The sequence below is a fragment of the Piliocolobus tephrosceles genome, chromosome 10 (genome assembly GCF_002776525.5).
Source record: "Piliocolobus tephrosceles isolate RC106 chromosome 10, ASM277652v3, whole genome shotgun sequence".
Classification (NCBI taxonomy): Eukaryota; Metazoa; Chordata; class Mammalia; order Primates; family Cercopithecidae; genus Piliocolobus; species Piliocolobus tephrosceles.
This window is the reverse complement of record NC_045443.1, coordinates 66,217,942-66,238,696: the sequence shown is the minus strand read 5'-3', so window position 1 is coordinate 66,238,696 and position 20,755 is coordinate 66,217,942. Positions and strand designations below refer to the sequence as shown.

General features: G+C 41.7%; 1 protein-coding gene and 1 non-coding gene across 4 annotated transcripts in view; one reads left to right on the top strand and one right to left on the bottom strand.

Annotated features, from left to right (window-relative positions):
* CPM (carboxypeptidase M) overlaps positions 1-20,755 on the top strand; it is a 110,318-nt gene that overhangs the window by 41,599 nt on the left and 47,964 nt on the right. The window lies entirely within an intron of this gene.
* Positions 7,407-7,468, bottom strand: LOC111528627. Its single transcript, XR_002727096.1, has one exon. It is a non-coding gene; the product is annotated as a U7 small nuclear RNA (small nuclear RNA).

The following is a 20,755-nucleotide window of genomic DNA, read 5'->3' as shown; positions in this document are numbered from 1 at the left end:
GGTGGGAGGGATCATGTGAAGAAGGCCTTTGTTCCCCCAAGAGTTAAGCAGGGGCCAGACGCGGTGGCTCAGGCCTGTAATCCCAGCACTTTGGGAAGCTGAGGCAGGCCAATCGCATGAGGCCAGGAGTTTGAGACCAGCCTGGCCAACATGACTAAACCCCGTGTGTACTAAAAAAAATTCAAAAAAAAAAAAAATCACCCAGGCGTGGTGGTGTGCACCTGCAATCCCAGCTACTCTGGAGGCTGAGGCAGGAGAATCGCTTGAACCCAGGAGGTGGAGGTTACAGTGAGCCGAGATTGTGCCACTGTACTCCAGCCTGGGCAACAGTGAGTCTGTCTAAAACGAAAACCAAAACAAACTTAAGCAGAGATATGAAACCCTTCCATTTTAAGTGTCTTTTCCCCCTCCATACTCAGAAATGTACACATTTTCGGTGAAGGCAGATGATCTGTCTAACTATTCTTGCTGTGAGTGGTTCAGAAGGGCACAGCTTTGGAAATACACAGATGAACTGTTGAAGGTAGTTTCACCTTAAGTTTTAGTCCTTGTTAAATATTTATTTTCTTGTCCATTGTTGGTGACTCAGTTGAGCCCACTCTTTAAAATCCTTTTCACAGGGGATACTCACTCTTACAAAAACGTAGACACCTGGAGACATGTGGGAAGCATAGCGTCATTTAACATGTGGCGATTCTACAGCAGTTTTCTCATTGTTTAATTAGAGAGATTTATTTACAGCTTGTGTTAGGCTGTTCTTGGGTTGCTAGAAAGAAATAGTGGGTAATTTATAAAGAAAAGAGGTTTAATTGGCTAAGGGTTCTGCAGGCTGCACAAGCGTGGCCCCAGCATCTGCTCAGTTTCTAGGGAGCCATCAGGAGGCTTTTATTCATGGCAGAAGGTGAAGCAGGACCAGGCATGTCACATGGTGAAAGCAGAAACAAGGTGCCACACAGTTTTAAACAACCAGATCTCATGAGAACTCACTCATTATTGTGAGGACAGCACCAAGCCATGAGAGAGCCACTCACATGACCCAGACGTCTCCCACCAGGCTCCACCTCTAACATGGGGTATGACATTTCAATGTGAAATTTGGGGGAACAAATATCCAAACTATTCATACCTTACTAATAATACTAAATGTACACAGTTAAATTTCAGATAAAGGTTGTTCAATTGGGGCAGACATTTAATTTTTTCCATTGCTCTTTGGGACTCAGATAAGTAATCTTAGTGTGGTAGAGATAAGCCTCGCTGGTTTATCATTTGTTACTGTAAGTTCCTTTCAATCTATGAAGAAACAAAAAGATAAATTGGGAAATGCCACATTCTAGCCTTAACAAACTTTTTAGTTGGACTTGGCCATCTTTTGAGTTTTAAGAACATGTACTTCTAAGGGTACAAAATGTGTTTCCAAACTCTGTGGCATACAGTTCTAGCATAACACCATGTCAGTCCATTGCAGAAACTTCCAAACATTTTTTACACTGAGAGCTCTTTGGTCAAATAATTCTTGCTTGGAAGTAAATCCCAGTCTGTGTGTGCCAGGCACTGTATTAGGCTAGAGACAGAGTCGTGAGCAAACAGCCTCTCTGCTCTGATGTTTCTTACATGTGCTAGTGAGGGAGGCAAACGAAAAACAAGGCAAGTTCAGATTCTGATCATTGCTATGAAGCAAATACATAGTTTAACGTAATGGAGAGTGACAGTTACTGTGGAACACAGGTTCCATGAAGACAGGGAACCTATCCTGTTTGTCACTGTATTTTCAGTGCCTAAAACATAGCAGTTACTGTTTGAGAGAGTGTTGTATGGAAAGAATGATAGGAGGCCTGCCTGAAAAGGTGGTAGGTTGAAGTGGAGATCTTAAAGGTGACAATCAGCTAGATCTTACAGCCTGGTTACAAAGTGCACAACATGCAAGTGATGTGCAAAGGCCTCGAGGTGGAAAGAGTAGAATAGAAGTGAGACCAGGGTGGCTGGAGCCCAGTGAGCAAGGGGAAAGTGGTCTTTGAGGAAATTGGAGGGTACTCAGGGGACAGAACATAGAGTGCCTTCTAAGCCAATTCTAAACTTCGGAGTTTGAATTCTGTTCTGAGAATAATGGGAAACCGTTGAAGGTTTTTAAGAAGAGAGTGGTGCAATCTGATGTGGGTTTCAGAAAGATAACTTTAGCTACTGAACACAGAAAATGGCCAGTATAGAAGCAGGGAGAATAATCCAGTTACAGTAATCCTGGCAAATGTTGATGATGGTGATTTGGATTAAGATGCTCTGTTAGGAATGGAGAGAAGTGAAAGGATTGGGAATCTGTTTTGGAAATAAAACCAAGAGTACTTGCTAATGGGTTGAGTTGAACTGGATTGGATTGGATTGGAGGAGGAAGGTGTGTGAGCAGAAGAGGAAAATCAAGGATGACGCTTAGGTTTTGTGCTTGACTGAGTGTATGAAGTGTTCTTACGTTAGATGGAAAAAAACTGGAAGAGGACAGGTTTGGGATGAAATCAAGAGCTCTGATTCAGACATTTTCTTTAGAAATTGTGAACTCCTCAGGAGGTATCCAGTGGAGACAGCTGGATATGTAAGTGGAGCTCAGGAGAGAAATTTGGCTGCAGAAAGAAAGCTGGGAGTCATCAACATAGAGATGGTATTGAAACCCGCGCGACTAATAAAACAATCTAGCAAGAGAGTAGAGATAAAGAAAAGAAGGCCAGAATCGAGCTATAGCACCCTCACACAGTTAGTCTGGTAGAGAAGAAGAGCCAACAATGGAGATGGGAAAAAATCAGTAATGAGGTAGAAGGAAAACTAAGAGTGGTGGCTCAGATGTCAAAAAGGGGAGTGGCTCAAGAAGGCGGATGTTTCGGGGAGTACCATGACCACCTACTAGTGATTTGCTGGAAGGACTCACTCACAACTCAATATAAAATCATGTTCAAGGCTAAGATTTATTACAGCAAAGGGTATGGTGCAGCAACAGCAGGATATGGATATCTGGTGGCAAAACTAGAGAGGTCAGAGCAGGCTTTCTTGTCCTCTCTCTGCAGGGATCACACGTTTCTCAGGAATGCATGTTTCTCTCCAGCTGTAAACTGTAGAGACATATGCAAAACACCTCCACCCAGGAAAGCCCACTCAAGTCTTAGGAGTTCAGAGCTGGTCAAGGGAACTGGTCATGTAGCTATGTAACCAGCCAGGATGCAGACCCCAAACTAGGTACTAGCACGCATCAGGAATCTTCACGTTAACTTTAAACAGTGATACTGTCTTGATATATTTTGACCACTGCCTTGAGGGCACAAAAATAACATAACTAATTAGTAAGCATTTCAGGAAGTTTAGTGCTCAGGATTTGGGTCAGGGTCATTGCTGTGACTGCAGGTGTTCCCAAAGATAAGCAAGAACTGAGTAAAACATACTGGTTAAGTTAACTCTTTCCTCTCGAGGTCATGCTTAATGTTGAAAGGTGAAAGTCAAAACCTGAGAGCCATAAAGTTAATTTCTATATCCCAAAGTATAGTTAGTGAAATTATATTTCTCTCCAGATAGACTCATTGCACTTATTTAGTAATCATTTATTGAATGCCTAATATAGTTTGTGACATGTGCTAGCATGAGACTATAGAGGTAAAGAAGTTAGACATGGCCCCTGCCCTGAAGGAGTTGACAATCCAATAAACGCAGATGTCATTAGCTGTGTGCGAGAATATGACAGAGGTCTCATGGCTGAGACCTGAAGGATAAAGAGAGATCAGCCAGGTGAAAAGGGAAAGGCAAGGCAATAAATAGCATGCTCAAAGTCCTGGAGGTGAAGGATCATATTGACTTGGAGGAGCAAAAGAAGTTCAGTGTGGCTGGAGGGGAGAGAGGACAAGGTGAGTATGGGGTAGATTATAGAGGACCTTATACAGGCTGTTAAAGATGTTTTGCTTCATCCACAGGGAGATATAATCATCCTAAGAGTTTTTGCTTAATAGAAAAATGACAGACTTGTTTTCTTGATTGAAAAATTTCTGATAATTTTACAATTAGTTTTACATTGCAACAGAGATTCTCTCTCTCTCTCTCTCTTTTTTTTTTTTTTTTTTTTTTTTTTTTGAGACAGGGTCTCACTCTGTTACCCAGGCTGGAGTGCAGTGGTGCGATCTTGGCTCACTGCAACCTCCACTTCCCGAGTTCAAGCGATTCTCCTGCCTCGGCCACCGAGTAGCTGGGACTACAGGCATATGCCATCACGCCCATGTAATTTTTGTATTTTTAGTAGAGACGGGGTTTCACCATGTTGTCCAGGCTGGTCTCAAACTCCTGACCTCATGATCTACCCACCTTGGCCTCCCAAAGTGCTGGGATTACAGGCATGTGCCACCATCCCCAGCCCAGAGATTATCTTTAAGGAATATGGTGCAGCAGTCATTTCTGGAACAAAAAGTCACGAGAAAATACAAACACACCAGGGAACATAAACCAGAGCACTACAAACTGTAATATTAAGTGTCTAAAAATAATAACAATTCCTGAGAGCTATCATTGTGAAAAGTTTTAATTTGAATGCCATAATTGAATGGAATTATTTATTTAAACCTTCAAGTGAATTTATTTGTATGTCTAAAACTTATTAGAAATGTTTCAATGGTGATTATATGTAGTTTTCGCTTTTGCTTTCAACAGAGCACAGATCATACAGAAAGGAATGATTTTTTTTTTTTATCAGCAATTTTGGAGACAAATTCTATGAATGTCAACCTTATATAGAAACTGATAAGCATTAATTATTCAGAATGTAAAGTGAAATGCCAGAGTGTTAAGGAACAGACACCTAGATTTAAACATAATTTTGGAATATTGTAATTATTATAAATTACAACCACTTATATTTGAGGTAGTGTGTAACCGCTGTGTGCATGAGCAGGAACTTGAGAGGGAATGGTCTCATTTTCTAGGCAAGCCATTCAAGAGGAGCAAAGAGAATGGGAAAATGAAAGCAATGACACTGCTGATTATTGAACATCTTTATGTGCCATGCACTGTGCTAGGCCCTTTACACATTTTCCTCCTTTAAATTATGTAAAAACTCTGTGATAAGTTTTTTTAAGTATTCAGACTTTTGTATTAAGTTGGAAAACCAGTACTGGAACCTGGGGGTGGAGGTAGGGCAGGGGTCTTCTAATGACTGGCCTTGTGTTCTTTAAGCTCCACTAGCTATCCCACTTTGAAAAGAATGTATGAAACACAGTTGCAATCATGCATACTCCATCTCCAAAGAATGGATTCATTCTTCATGCCATGGTATATTGACTATACTTTTCTGTTTGTAATTACCCAGATTCCAGGCCTGTTTATAGAATTTATACCTGAGGAATGGAATGGTGAGGATTTGAAGAGGCTGCAGTCCTTGAGGTTTTCCTTGATAATAATATCTGTAGCTGCATCAAACACAAATTTGACATTCTGTGTATCTGTAACACAGTCATGTGACTGTAGATTCTTTTGATATCTTTTTGCATACTGAGGTCAAGGAACTGGCTCTTGATGTAATTCCTCGCCTCCTCATAGGAGTTGTTACCATCATACTCTGGAAAACAAATGCTGAGATGGATTAACTTTTTACATTGGGTTTCCATGTGGGATTTTATAGGAATAAAGGTTCCACTACCAGCAGTGAGTAGCCTGAAGTCTGCCGCATTGACCAGGAACCTTTGCAAGAATAAACCGAGGATGTGCCCTCAGCAGGTGAATGTGCTAGGCTCTCTCAGGGTGCCAAGGAGTTTGAGTCCCCATCCTTGGGAGTGTAGTATTCTAGTTGATGTACACATGATCCTTTGCAAAGGCTCAGAGCCCTCTGAAACTGATCAAAATTGCATCTGTTAGAAAATATTAAGTATATTCTATATATCAAGCCAAATACCGGGAGCTTGTATAAGCAACAGTATCTTGGTAGATCACATGGGTGTTGGGTTAGGCAAAAGATCCCACTGTTGGCCCTCCCCACACCCACATCCTTACTATGCTCTGGGCAGAGTTACTGTATCTCAAAATGCCCAGAAACCCTTAACTACCTCTACTGATTTGCCTGTACTCGGGAGCCTCCTTCTTCACAGCTGAGATTCAGGCTTCATTGAGGGACAAGGTGAATGAGAGGGTAGGGGACAGTAGCGGGCAGAATCTGGTCATCAGGAACTTTGGACTTTCCAGCGAGCACAGACTGAGATACCTCAGGTGCTAGGACTGCAGCACCCCTGGAGGAAGACGGTATACTAGACAACAACAAGGCTGATTGGCGGGACAGCATCTAACCCAGCATCCTTAACATCTGGGAGGAGATCTTGGTGCCATGTAGGGACACTTGACCCTGTCCATAGCAGCCTCAGCTCCTGTGCATCCTGGGAGTGAAGTGATCGGGTCATGCAAGAACTACATCAGTCCTCACCACTGGGATCCTGATTGCTGCAGAGGGGAAGGCTTTTCCCTGTGTGATGGAGATGGAGATAGAAGTGTATTAATGGAGGACAACAAAATAAGCTTTTACATCTGCTAAATTAACAGAATCCCAGGCTGCCAAAACTCTGAGGCTTGCTCAGTCAGCAGTCCAAACTGTATTTCCTCTAAGGGACAAATTATGAGCTGCTATAAAGCTACATGCAGTCTAGTGAGAAACCATTCAATTTTGAGGGGGAAACTCTAGGGAAATAGAATAAGTTAAAAGAGTAGAGTGTGCCTGTATGAGAAGGCAACTCTCCTGGAGTTTGAGTTCCAAAACTCAGTGGGCTCGTAGGTCATGGTGTGACCTTAGAGGTCATAAGTGACCAACGAGAAGTTTAATAATGCCTTTTCTTATGCTTCCTCTTTTTGCACAGCCCTTATACCAAGTTATCATCTGGCAGTCATTTTAAATATAGGTTTCTAAGTTAGACGGTAGGGTCCAAATGAAGTGTTTGGCAAAGTCATCTTAATTTTTTAAAACTCAGTATGAAAAAGATATTGGTATCAGGTATTGAAATTGAGGAGCTATCAGAATAGGGAAGAATTCCCCATTTATGCCCATACCCACAAATATACAAATATTTATAAACAATAATGAGACAGGCAGGCATGGTGGCTCACACCTGTAATCCTAGCACCGTGGGAGGCCGAGGCAGGTAGATCACCTGAGGTCAGGAGTTCAAGCAGCCTGGCCAACTTGGTGAAGCCCCATCTCTACTAAAAATACAAAATTAGCTGAGCGTGGTGGTGCATGCCTGTAATCCCAGCTACTTGGGATGCTGAGGCAGGAGAATTGCTTGAACCTGGGAGGTGGAGGTTGCAGTGAGCTGAGATCGTGCTATTGCACTCCAACCTTGGCAACAAGTGCGAAACTCCGTCTCAAAATAATAATAATAGTAAGACAGTTTATTTTTTCCCCTTTGTGGGGCTTTCTAGCAAAAACCAGAAAGCCTATTAGACAAATTTTAAAAGACCTGTAACACTATAATAAGACTGTTTCATAATAGTTGAGAACACAGAGCCCGAAGAACACAGATTGCCTGGGTTCAAATCCTGGTTCTGCTCTTCAGTAGCTGTGATCTTGAACTACTGTCTTACCCTATCTGTGCCTATTTCCTATTTGGTAAAATAGAAATAATAGTTCTACCTCATAGGTTGTTGACAGGGCTAAATAAATTAATAAATATACAGTACTCAGAATATGATTGGCACATAAGCGCTATAGAAGTATATGCTATTCTTACTGCTATTACATAAACTGTGATATTTGGCAGCCTTGAAGTGTGGCCCTGCCATATGCTTTGTGTTTAAAACCCTCAAACTACTGTTTATTGAGGGCATCTTTGATGTCAGGCACAGGGCTAGGCAGTATTCCTGCTTGTATCTCAGTGAATCTACACAACACCCTATGAGGTAAATACCAATTTACAGCTTTAGAGACTGAGTTGCCAGTGGTTAAGCAACTTGCCCAAGGCCACAAAGCAAGTACCTGGTAGATTCAGGACTGGAGCTGCAAGTCTAGAGAGCTTGGCTTCAACCACAGCTGCAGTTTGGGCTGACCTTGTTCCTGCCAGCACACTTTGGTACCTGGGCCATACAAGTTATAGCATCCTGGACAGACCCTCTATTTTATAGAAAAGGAACCTGAGGCCCTAGGATTAAATGAATTGCCAGAGGTCACTCTCCAAGGAGACTCTGAGGTCCAGATTAGGAAACCTGAAGTAATGTTGAAGCCGTGTCTTTCTGCATAAGATCCAACTGCTTGTGGTATGTTTGGCAAAAAAGACTCAGGTTAAAGTCAGATACCAAATAACATATTTCATTGACATCTATCATATTTATGCCCAGATGCTGTATAGCAAATCATCCTTTACTTTAATTAGCTTATGGTTATTTATTCGAGAAGGTGAATGAACAGAGAAAAATAAGGTTTTTTTTTTCAGCTTCTAAATTTGCTTGGGAAAATCCTCCGTGTATTTTACAGGTTTAAAAATCATGTTTAACGATAATATAGTTATCTTAGGGAAAAGACCAACCTGTTTTTATCACTCTTTATCACTGGGCCATCACAGATGAGAGCTTTCTATCTTATGGAATCATTTGCACAAAGTATATATAAGGACATACAGCATTGTATTTGCAGCGTTTCTTATAATAGTAAAAAAATGAAATTATACAGTCATCCAGTTAATGCCACTGAGTTGTACACTTAGAATGGTTAAATAACAGATTTTATTGTATGTGTTTTACCATATTTTTTTAAAAAATAATAGTGTAAGAAACGAGTGAATTGTATACTTTAAATGAGTAGATTGTATAGTATGCAAATTATGTCTCAATAAAGATATTTTTTAAAACCCATACATTCATCCACGGAGAATTGGTCAGATTATGCCAAACCCAGTCAATGGAGTATTTTGCAACCTTTATTAAAGAATTAGGTGGATTTATATGTTTTGACATGGGAAGATGTCCAGAATATATTGTGAAGTAAAAAAAAGTTAATGTGCATTTCCATACACCGCATACACATGTCTACAGTTTTGTCTTATAAGTAACACTCTTGTAAATGTCATTATGCAACTTGGCTTTTTCACTTACATGTGTTATGTTAGAGGTTACTACATATAGAGATACCTCATTTTGTAAACTGTTTCAAACTATTCTGTGGTATAATTTCATCTTACTTTATTTAATCATTTCCATATTGATAATTCTTTAGGTCACTTATAACTTTTAGATATTTCAAAGACTGCTGCAATAGATACCGTTAAACAAGCACATTAGCTCCTTAATTTCCCAAGGTAGGCACTGCTAAATCAAAAGTACATGCATTTTCCCCCAAGTTTCTTTCTTTCATTGATGCTCTTCCTCTTCTTCTTCTTCTTCTTCCTCTTTCTCTTCCTCTTCTTCTTCTTTTATAGATAGATATATACTTTAAGTTCTAGGTTACATGTGCAGAACGTGCATGTTTGTTACATAGGTATATACGTGCCATGGTGGTTTGCTACACCCGTCAACCCATCACCTACATTAAGTATTTCTCCTAATGTTATCCCTCCCCTAGCCCCCCACCCCCCGACAGACCCGGGTGTGTGATATTTCCCTCCCTGTGTCCATGTGTTCTCACTGTTCAACTCCCACTTATGAGTGAGAACATGCAGTGTTTGGTTTTCTGATCTTGTGATAGTTTGCTGAAAATGACAGTTTCCAGCTTCATCCATGTCCCTGCAGAGGAAATGAACTCATCCTTTTTTATGGCTGCATAATATTCCATGGTGTATATGTGCCACATTTTCTTAATCCAGTCTACCATTGATGGACATTTGGGTTGGTTCCAAGTCTTTGCTATTGTGAATAGTGCCACAATAAACATATGTGTGCATAAAAAGTACATGCATTTTTGTGCTTGATGGATACTGACAGATTACCCTACAAGAGGATGTATTATTTACACTCCCAGCCCCACATGAGTATGTACATTTCCCCACATCCTAAACAACACTAATTTTTTTCCATTCTAATGGGTGAAAAAAAAAATCTCCATTTTAAGTTGCATTTTCACTGAGCATGGTGTTACCCACCTACAGTTCTAGTGACTTAGGAGGCCGAGATGGGAGGATTGTTTGAGGCCAAGGTTGGGAGTTCAAGACTAGCCTCGGCAACATAGCAAGACCCCCATCTCTACTGAAAATTTTTTAAAAACTAGCCAGGCATGAAGGTGCATTCGTGTCGTTCCAGCTACCCAGGACACCAAGGCTGGATGATTGCTTGAACCCAGGGCCATGGTCCCACCACTGTACTCTAGCCTGGGTGACAGAGTGAGAACCTATCTCTAATTAATAATTAGTTGCATTTACATGATTGAAAATCAGAATGAACATGTTTTCACATTAATTAATCATGAAATCAACATTGAGGTACTGCCCCAGAGGAACAAACACAAACCCCTGCCTCTGTGGAACTTCTTTTCGACTCTCTTGGTCATTTCTATCTTCTCATGCCATTTGCCTGTTTCTCTATTTATTCATGCTTTGTGATATGTGTGACAAGTATTTTCACCTCTTCTGTGGCTTGTCTTTTAAGCTTCGTTTTCAGTATCTTTGGCCTTACAGAAGTTTTTAATTTTTATGAGGTCATATTCGTCAGTCCTTTTCTTTATGCTTGCATGTTCCATGCCTCACTTAAAAAGGCCCTCTTTCCCCCAAGGTCATAAATATATTCTATACCTTTTTCAATATTTTTATGGTTTTAGTTTTTACATTTAGCACCTAACTCCATCTGGAATCTATTTTTGGGAATAGAGTGGTATGTAGATAGATTTCATGTCTGATAGTATATATTTTTGAGCACTCAAATTTTTAGAAAGTATGTATGACTTTGGTAAACAGAAAGAGCCATGAGGAGTTTGAAGAGACACTCAAAAAGTGGATATCCATTCTGGGTGGGCCCAGGAGCTTGCAATTTTAGCGGATACCTCCAGAGAAAAGAGAAAGTGATGGGGGGGAAAAAAAAAGCTGTGCCCTCTGGAGTAGATTCAGGTCATAATGGCTGTAGGTAGAGACAGAGCAGAAAGAGTAGCCCTGGACTGGCCTTGTATCCTGGTAGCTACAGCACCTTAGGAAATACATAAAATACATGAAATGTCACAGCTTTGCAAGAACTAGAAGACAGGCCAGAATGAATCAGAGAAGGGATTCTTCAGTGTTTCTACTTGTAATAGAATTTTTAATTCCTCATTTGGTACAAAAATGAGTTTGAGATAATAACCCATTTAAAAATAACCCAGGTTGGTGCAGTGGCTTACGCCTGTACTCCCACTACTTTGGGGAGGCTGAGGCGGGCCAATCACCTGTCAGGAGTTCATGACCAGCCTGGCCAACATGGTGAAACCTCGTCTCTACTAAAAATACAAAAATTAGTCAGGCGTGGTGGCAGGAGCCTGTAATCCCAGCTACTTGGGAAGCTGAGGCAGGAGAATCACTTAAATCAAGGAGGCAGAGGTTGCAGTGAGCCCAGATTGTGCCACTGCACTCCAGCTTGGGCAACAGAGTGAGACTCCATCTCATAAATAAATAACCAACTCAGCCCTGGATTAATGATGAATTTTCATTCTGGCTAGCAAAGGTTAGCAAAAGTGGTGACTATGTGTAGGCATATCAATTAACACTTTTTCGATTCCGGAAAGAGAATGTTGTGTGGCAGAAATATGCAGGTGGAGTGGGAGCTGCTGGGCTAACCTACCTCAAATCACTGCACTACCTTTCTTCCCTTGGCATGAAAACCATATGACCCCTTAGTGTCTGTTTGCACTCATGAGTTCCGAAGTTCCCGTACATCTATCAAACACATATGTTTGCTTACTGTGCATGTTGTTCTAAGTGGCTCTTCACTGGTTGTGACAACCCTATGAGGTACAATTATAAGCCTCCTTTTACACATGAGGAAACTGAGGCTCCAGAGAATTAAACATAATTCCACAAGCAGTGGCAGCATTGGGATTTGGACTCAAGTTGTCTAGCTCCAGGTTCGCAGAATCACCCTAATAATGTTGCCTCCAAATTGGTTATTTCAGCAACTGCAGTGTTCAGGAAAGAATTATACTCTGATGAGCCTTCATGAGGCAGGGTTGAAAAACCTGTGTTAGGAAAAGATACACCTCACTGGTTATCAGACCATGCTAGAAGGAGTCTCTTTAAAGTCAAACAACAGAGCCACTGCTCTGGCGCAAGCAGCACTCTCACCCAGCCCTCTGACCTCAGTCACAGTGTGAGCTCTGTAGTTCCTGGCAAACATTAGTCATGGGGTCAAAAATGGAGAAGCATCCTTCAGATATAACATGTGGTGTGTTCATGCAGGGATTTGCTCTGTAAATTTAGGCTTAATTCTGGAAGGCAGGGTTCTTAATTTTGTTCGCATTCCCTGACGGAATACTATGCAGTCCTGAGAATGAATGATTTACATTTACACAGCAGTGTGCATGGATCCACCACGGGGGACAGTGCCTGGAAATAGGCACAAGGGTGCTTCGAGGTTGCTGTCTACACAAGTGTGTGTTTAGTTTATGAAAATCCACAGTGGCGCCTGTAACCCCAGCACTTTGGGAGGCTGAGGCAGGCGGATCACTTGAAGTCAGGAGTTCAAGACCAACTTGGTGAAACCCTGTCTCTACTAAAAATACAAAACAATTAGCCAGGTGTGATGGCAGGTACCTGTAATCCCAGCTACTCAGGAGGCTGAGACACGAGAATCACTTGAACCCAGGAGACAGAGGCTGCAGTGAACCAAGATCGTGCCACTGCACTCCAGCCTGGGTGACAGAGTGAGACTTCGTCTCAAAAAAAAAAAAAAAAAAAAAATCCAGAGTGAGCTCTTCAGCATATAGCTTTCTCTGCATATTGTATTCCATGTATTCGTTGTACTGATTCAATGTACAGCATCCTATGTATATTGTTATTTCACTAAAGAGTGTGTTCTTAATGGTGTGAATTAGAGTCAGCTGAGGTATTTGTGAAACATGCAGACTCCTGAACTCATGCCTCAAGATTCCTGTTCTGGATGGAACCCACGAGTTTGCAGTTTTTTCCAGATACCTCAGGTAATTCTGCTGCAGGTCATCTGAAGACATACCTGTAAGAACATAGCAAAGCTACAGACCTGGTCTGCTGTTGATGTGCTTAATTCTGGGCATCAATAGGACTCTCTAAACCAAGCAAAAGAATGACTTGAGAATGACTAAGCTCACACATTGGGATGGTAGGAAAACAGCCTGGTGCACTGCAAGGGTAACACCATCTTGAAGCCAAACCGCCATGATGACCAATGCTTGAGTACTCCATGCCAAGGTGCTCCTGCAACAAGGCCAAGAAACAATGCCTGTAGCACAGATACATGCCCCTCATAAGCATGCTTATCTGACTTCCCCAGTGGTCACCAGTGTTTCCCAGGAGGATCTGAGACATGACCAGCTGTCTTTATTCTAAACACTTGCTATATAAAGGATCATTTCTGGTGGGTGGACACAGGGACTCACTTTCTGGAGCAGCCCAATACATTGCTTCTATTTGCAAGTCCCTATTAAATGTTTTTTTCTGAGGAACTGGATTTATCAGCCTCTTTCTTAAACCTCTTAGCTCCCTCTGCCTTTGTGGGTAGGTTCACATAGACCTACTCACCAAGAAACAAGGCTACATCTTACATGTATCCATGATTTTTTTAATGTACAAAAATGCAAAAACACTATATAAAATAACTACAATAAGATTTCTGTGAGCCAGGTACAGTGGCTCACGCTTGGAATCCTAGCACTTTAGGGGGATAAGGCGAGTGGATCACTTGAGCCCAAGAGTTCAAGACCAGCCTGGGCAACATAGCGAAACCCTGTCTCTACAAAAAATACAAAAATTAGCTGGGTATGGTGGTGTGTGCCTGTAGTCCCAGCTACTCAGGAGGCTGATGTGGTAGGATTCTTTGAGCCCAGGAGGTGGAGGCAGTGGTGAGCTGAGATCATACCACTGCACTGTAGTCTGGGTGACAGAGTGAGACCCTGTTTTTAAAAAAAAGAGAGAGAGGAAAAAAAGATTTGTCTGAATCCTTCTCATGCATATCATGAGAAATGTTTTAAAATGTTTCTGTATTTTGGCCGGGTGTGGTGGTTCATGCCTGTAATCCTAGCACTTTGGGAGGCTGAGGCAGGTGGATCACCTGAGGTCAGGAGTTCGAGACCAGCCTGGCCAGCATGGTGAAACCCCCGTCTCTACTAAAAATACAAAAATTAGCCAGGCGTGGTGGTGCGTGCCTGTAATTCCAGCTACTTGGGAGACTGAGGTAGGAGAATCGCTTGAATCCAGGAGGTGGAGGTTGCAGTGAGCTGAGATCACACCATTGCACTCCAGCCTGGGTGACAAGAATGAAACTCCATCCCCCCAAAAAACCCACATTTCTGTATGTTAATGCACCGTTTAAAAATGCCCGGCCCGGCTCTATTCTACTTAGGTTTATGTTCATTAGATAGGAGTCATTCAAGTATGACTGAATCACCGTGTTCCTCCCCTCTCTCTTCTTTCCCTTCCACCCACGTGCCAGGCTGTGGTTCCGACTGCTCTGCTTTCTCACTGGGCCTCTGTCGTGTGATCTTGTGCCCACCTCCCTGTGTGTTAAATGGAGAGAGTGGCTTGAACAGTACCCTTATGGTTGGTCTTCAAGAGCTCATCTGATTCTGAATGGTGGTTGGGCATATCTGAAGGTATTAGCAATTCTGTTGCTCAGCATGGCTGATGTATTGAGCAATGTGAAAACCTTGGCAAATCGTGTTGACATCTTCCCCTAAGAATCTGCCTCATCCTGAAGCCCAACCATTTGACTCTGTGGTAAAAATGAAGTAACTTGAGTAAGGTCCGTGTCTACAGATTTCTCAATCTCAGTTGAAGTAAATAGATGCACATTGTCAGAAAGGACAAAGCTGGCCACCGCGTACTGCACATGATGGCCACAGAGTTGTGATTGTCCCAGCAGACTTGAGATGAGCTAGGGATACATCGATCCATTATGAGAAGGTATCTGTTCTAGTTAAGGGTCTCTCTGGAATGACTTCTTATAATTATTTGGACTTTCTACCAAGGTTTCTGTGTCACAGCCTGTGGAAAAGTAGATTCCTTTCAAGAGACCTGACTTGCCAAGCTTGGTGGTTCACGCCCGTAATCCCAGTGCTTTGGGGGGCCAAGGTGGGGGATTGCTTGAAACCAGGAGTTTGGGACCAACCTGGGCAACAAAGTGAGACCCCATCTCTACAAAACATTAGCCAGGTATAGTGACGCATGCCTGTGGTCCCAGCTACATGGGAGGGCAAGGCAGGAGGATCACCTGAGCCCAGGAACTCCAGGCTACAGTAAGCCATGTTCACACCACTGCATTCCAGCCTGGGCAAGACCCAGTCAAAAGAAAGAAAGAATGAGAGAAAAGGAGGGAGGGACGGAGGGAAGGAGGGAGGGACGGAGGGACGGATGGAGGGAAGGAGAGACAGAGGGAGGGAGGCCTGACTTGTATATTTATGTGCATGAAATCAGTTCTAGGCCTCTGAATATGGCACTTGGCCCATTCTTTCTTGAGAATAGTTTGCCACTGAGCAATGTGCTGTGTGACCGAGCTGCCTCATGTCCTTTGTGAAACTAGCAGAGCATAAATTATTAATTTAAAATATACAAACTAAGATCAAGATAAGATGTGATTTAATGGGTGGGTAAACTCAAATGGCTTATTAACAGCTTCATTTCCTCATGCTCCTTCTGCAATGGGTGTTTCTCAACTTACATTTTAAGGTAGGAGCTAATCTGAGATGCAAGTGAATTATACAGTTTGTCGAAGCCAAAGAATTGGACTTGGGAGATTTTCTGACCTAAAAATGTTCAGTGGCGGTGCCCATGTAATCTTTGGCCTACTCTTACAAACAGTTTAGAGCCTTAGCATTCAATGTTGGTCCTTTGAATATGTTGAACATAAGCTACAGTTTACGGGTATGAGAGGGCATTAATGACTGAGACTTCAATAGTTCCAAAGGGGGGAAAAAAGAGAAAGATGGCTTTATTGAAGCTACTGTCTTCAGCTCGGGAAAAAACATGTGATCAGCCAACTGTAAATGCACAGCTTGAGAAATTTACCAACTCCCATAATAGGTTCAAGTTTCTTTGTGAGCATGTAGGCCTACTTGCTGTTAACAAAGTAACATTGACTTTGTTAACAATGTTTGTTAGCAATAACATTGTAGGCAGTTAATGTCTCAAAGCTCTTGTAGATACAAAAGAAAATAAACTTACAACTTCCAGACAGCATCTTCTCATCGATTAGTCTGAATAATGCTCATCTATTGGAGAAGCAACTTGTTAATAGTGACTTTTTGTCACTTTTGTAGGGTGGGGAGAGGGACACGGGAGACGAAGCTCTTTATTTTGGGAGTGAGATGTCTCAAGTTCTTTATTCTAAGAAAAGTAAACATCAGTTGCCTCTGAGGTAGAAGAAGGTCTGTTTTACATTGGAGAGACATTAACCTTAGAGTAAAACAAACAAAAACCCAGTTCAAAGCCCAGGCTGTCTGAGCCCATCTCCTCATTTGTAAAATAATAGTACCTGCCTTACTTATCTCATGGTGTTTCTGTTGAGGATTAAATGATAAAACACTTTGGATATTATGTAAAATATCAGTATTTTAAGCAGGTATGATTTCCCAAAATCTTTGCGTTTTTCCTCTGATTCCATGATGACAACATCATTTAAATATGCCACCCCTATGCTATCCTAATACCCCAAATCTCAGTGAAACACTGGAAAAGTCCAAAACCAGTAGAGATTTCTACTAGAGCAGATCCCCTTATTATGCCCCTTAATTAGTGATCATTGTTAATGGGTCTGCTGAGAGCATCATTGCCAGGTGCTTTGATAAGCTAAAGAAATCTGTTGATAATTTCTTGAGGCAGGGTATTTCAATGTGTGGAATACTTGGATACTAGTTCTTGGGTTTTTTTAAAGTAACGTATTTATATTTGTATTGACTTGGCTATCTTAAAAATTAATAGAAACAAAAAGGTAAACAAATCTCATATTTGCCAGTCCTTGGAAAGAAGTTGAGTGATTGTCTTGTAGCTTCTCACACTTGTTATCAAGTATGTGTTATGATTTTGTTAAAGGATAAATTGAAAGGATTCTTAAAGCAACAAATGTTTGGTCCTACACTGATGCATATTAAGTAAAATAGAGCTCCTCAGTTGGCATTCCCAGGCTGGGTGACACACAGGTGCCTCTTTCTGATACTCTCCTTCTCAGCCCCTGTGCCATTCCCTCCCCTTCCCTCTCCTCTCTCCTCTTCTTCTCCTGCAATATTCCTGCTACTTGCTCTGTTCTACCCAGAGACTGAAGGGGAGTGGTGATCTAACTGAGACTGAGTAAGTCCAAACATTTATATCGCTTCCCCTGTACTCCATCCAAAGTCCATCCTGAGGAAGACATGGAGGTTATGATTAAACTTGCCCAACACCCAAACTGTACTGACTCCTTATTCTTATGTTAATCACTTGGCCTTTGCTAGATGAATGACTGAGTCACCAGAATTCTCAATGATCCCATAAATCGTATGATTTTGAACTGTTTTTATAGCTTTGCTAGTTGTAATAAAAATTTTCAAATAATTTTTTTCCAAATAGAGAGATTTAATAAAGAGTGTGTTTGACCAGGTTTTGGAGAGTTTACATACTAATTTCTTAACCCCTTACTAATATGGTTAGTATAGCTCTGTGTTTTCATCAGGAAGAAGCAGCCTGTGGATTACTCACCTTGGGGCTTCCATTCTCCCTCCAGGTGGCTTCACCTTTCAGGTGAACAACCCTGACCTCTCTGGCTCCTAAATCCCACCCTTACAAGCTGTAGGAGGCAGTGCATGGGAGCATAGTTTCTTACCTTTACCTTTTTCAAACCTTCCCCCTCCTCACCAGCTTTTTTTTAAAGACTTTATTTTCCTAGAGCAGTTTTAGAGCAAATTTGCCCTACCTACTGTGGCAAAGTCAATACAAACATAAATATTTACTTTGAAAAACCCAAGAACTAGTACCCAAAATAAAAAATTATCTAAAGCAAAATTGAGAGGAAGGTACAGAGATTTCCCACATACCCCTTGTCCCTATCCCCACACGTGCATAGCTTCTCCATGATCAATATCCCCCACCAGAATGGTACATTTGTTACAACCAATAAAGCTACACTGAAGCATCGTTACCACCCAAAGTACATACATAGTTTACACTAGGACTATGATCCACTCTTGGTGTTATACATTCTAGGGGTTTGGACAAATGCGTGATGACATGTATCTAGGACAGTTCCCCTGCCTTTTGTTGGCACTGACAGATTCATATTGAACCAATTTTATGTCATTGGTTGATTCCTAATGAACCATTTCCTTGTCTACAAGCTCTTGGCTTGCCCTCTTACAGTGATGAGTTGGAGTCTCTCCACGACAGAACCAGACTGGAAATTCTTATCATGCTTTCCAGTCTCATTAACATTGAGATAGTCAAAATCTGTGTGATGTCCTCAATAATTTTGGAAACAGGCCATGTAAGAAAATGTTGTGGAAGATGTGTTTATGGTTAATGATTCAACACTGTTAACAGAGGTGACTTGGCTTCCTGCCCTGCCCTCATGGCAACATGCGGCTTCCCAGTTCAGCACTGTTCTCTGCTATTAGGGCCTGGGAATTCTGAATGAGATTCAGTCCTTGGAGTTGAGAAGGTCATTTACCTGATGCTTGGTGGTGTGAATGTTTGTGACAGTTTTCGTGCTAATACATTCTGAAGGACATGTTCTCTCAAAGTAGCCCCTTCCACCTTTTGAATCCACACTTCAGTTTTCTTTTTCTTTTTTTTTTTTTTTTAACCAATCAATACTCGTAATGACTTTATTTCTCAGAGCTGAAAACTAGAAACAGCTATTGGGTCAACAGGTGAATGGAGAAACAAATTTTGGTATACCCATGTAATGGAATACTGATCAGCAATACAAAAGAAATGTTGATATGTACAACAAGAGGCCGGGCACGGTGGCCCACGCCTGTAATTCCGGCACTTTGGGAGGCCGAGGCAGGTGGATCACGAGGTCAGGAGATAGAGACCATCCTGGCTAACACGGTGAAACCCCGTCTTTACTAAAAAAAATACAAAAAATTAGCCGGGTGAGGTGCCGGACGCCTGTAGTCCCAGCTACTCGGGAGGCTGAGGGAACCAAATTCAGTTTTCTTTTTAACTTCAGTGAGTGTTGTTCTGTTTGACCTGATGTGCAGATCTTCTGGCGCATACATTTCTGCTGTCTCTTGGCATAACAGGTTGGCAGTCTATCCCTGTGTGGTGTACATTGTTTATATTCAAAATTTGTCTTTCATTGGTCTGATACTACATCATCTGCTAGAGCCAGTAGTTTGTCATCAGCCAATCTGTACACCTGAGGCCCTCAAACAAACACATGCTTCCAGTGTTTCTGGCACTATTTTTAAAGCTTGTAAGAATTAAATGAGACAGCACAACAACCCCATGAGGGTAAGTACTGTTAATCCCACAATATGGATGAGGAAACTGACTCATTTAGAGGGATTAAGCAATTTGTCCAATACCACATGGCTAGTAAGTGACAGAGCTGGGCTTTAGCCCTGACACTGACTGTGGAACCTGCATGTTTCATCACTATGTCACATGACCTGAAGAGGATACTGCATATCATCTCATCTCATATTCTGTGTTCAGGCAGATGAGGTGCTGCTCAAATACTGGTTTTGATGTCTTTAGTAAACTACTGATCTATTTTTGAGATTTAAATCTCAAAACAGTGGTACTAGTGAGAAGTGGTCCACCTTTGTTAATTCACCAAATGTCCCGGTTAGGGAAACTAATTTTGGTAACTTCAAAGCCTCTCCTGCTATTGGGAGCTGAGCATCCTTCACTGTGGACTCTCACTTGCTTCACTTTAGAATGAGAGCTTTTTAGGGTAAAACTCAGGAAGTAGGATGAATGCAAGAAAAGCCTTTCTTCTCCAGAGTAGCTTATAGGGAAACTAGTAAATTAATTGCCATTATTCCTTGCCACTAAAGGATGAGTTATTATGGTAGCAATAAGTAGACAATAGGGCTGTGCAGACCTCCAACAAACTGTCTTTTCTGGGGTCAAAAGGGATCTGAATTAACCTCTTCTTAAATTACAGCTCTGTGACACCTGCAGGCACTCATAACAAATAAGAACACTAGGTCAGGCACAGGGGCTCTTGCCCGTAATCCTAACACATTGGGAGGCTGAGGTGGGTGGATCGCTTGAGCTCAGGATTTTGAGACCAGCCTAGACAACATGGCAAAACCCTGTCTCTACAAAAAAAAAAAAAAAAAAAAAAAAAAAAAAAAAAAAGTACAAAAATTAGCCAGGCATAGTGGCTCATGCTTGTAGTCCCAGCTACTCAGGAGGCTAAGGTGGGAGATTGACTTGAGCCCTGGGAGGTCGAGGCTATAGTGAGCCATGATTGCATCACCGCATTCCTGCCTGGCTGACAGAGTGAGACCAATAGGGCAGGAAGAAACAAAACCTCAACACTGAACCAGAACGTCCCTGACATACTGTAAAAAGAGAAACCTCAAATGGACAATAAATGTATAGTGCTAGTTGTAATTATTATGCTTTTTTTTTTTTGAAATGGAGTCTTGTCCTGTCACCTAGGCTAGAATACAATGGCGCAGTCTCCACTCACTGCA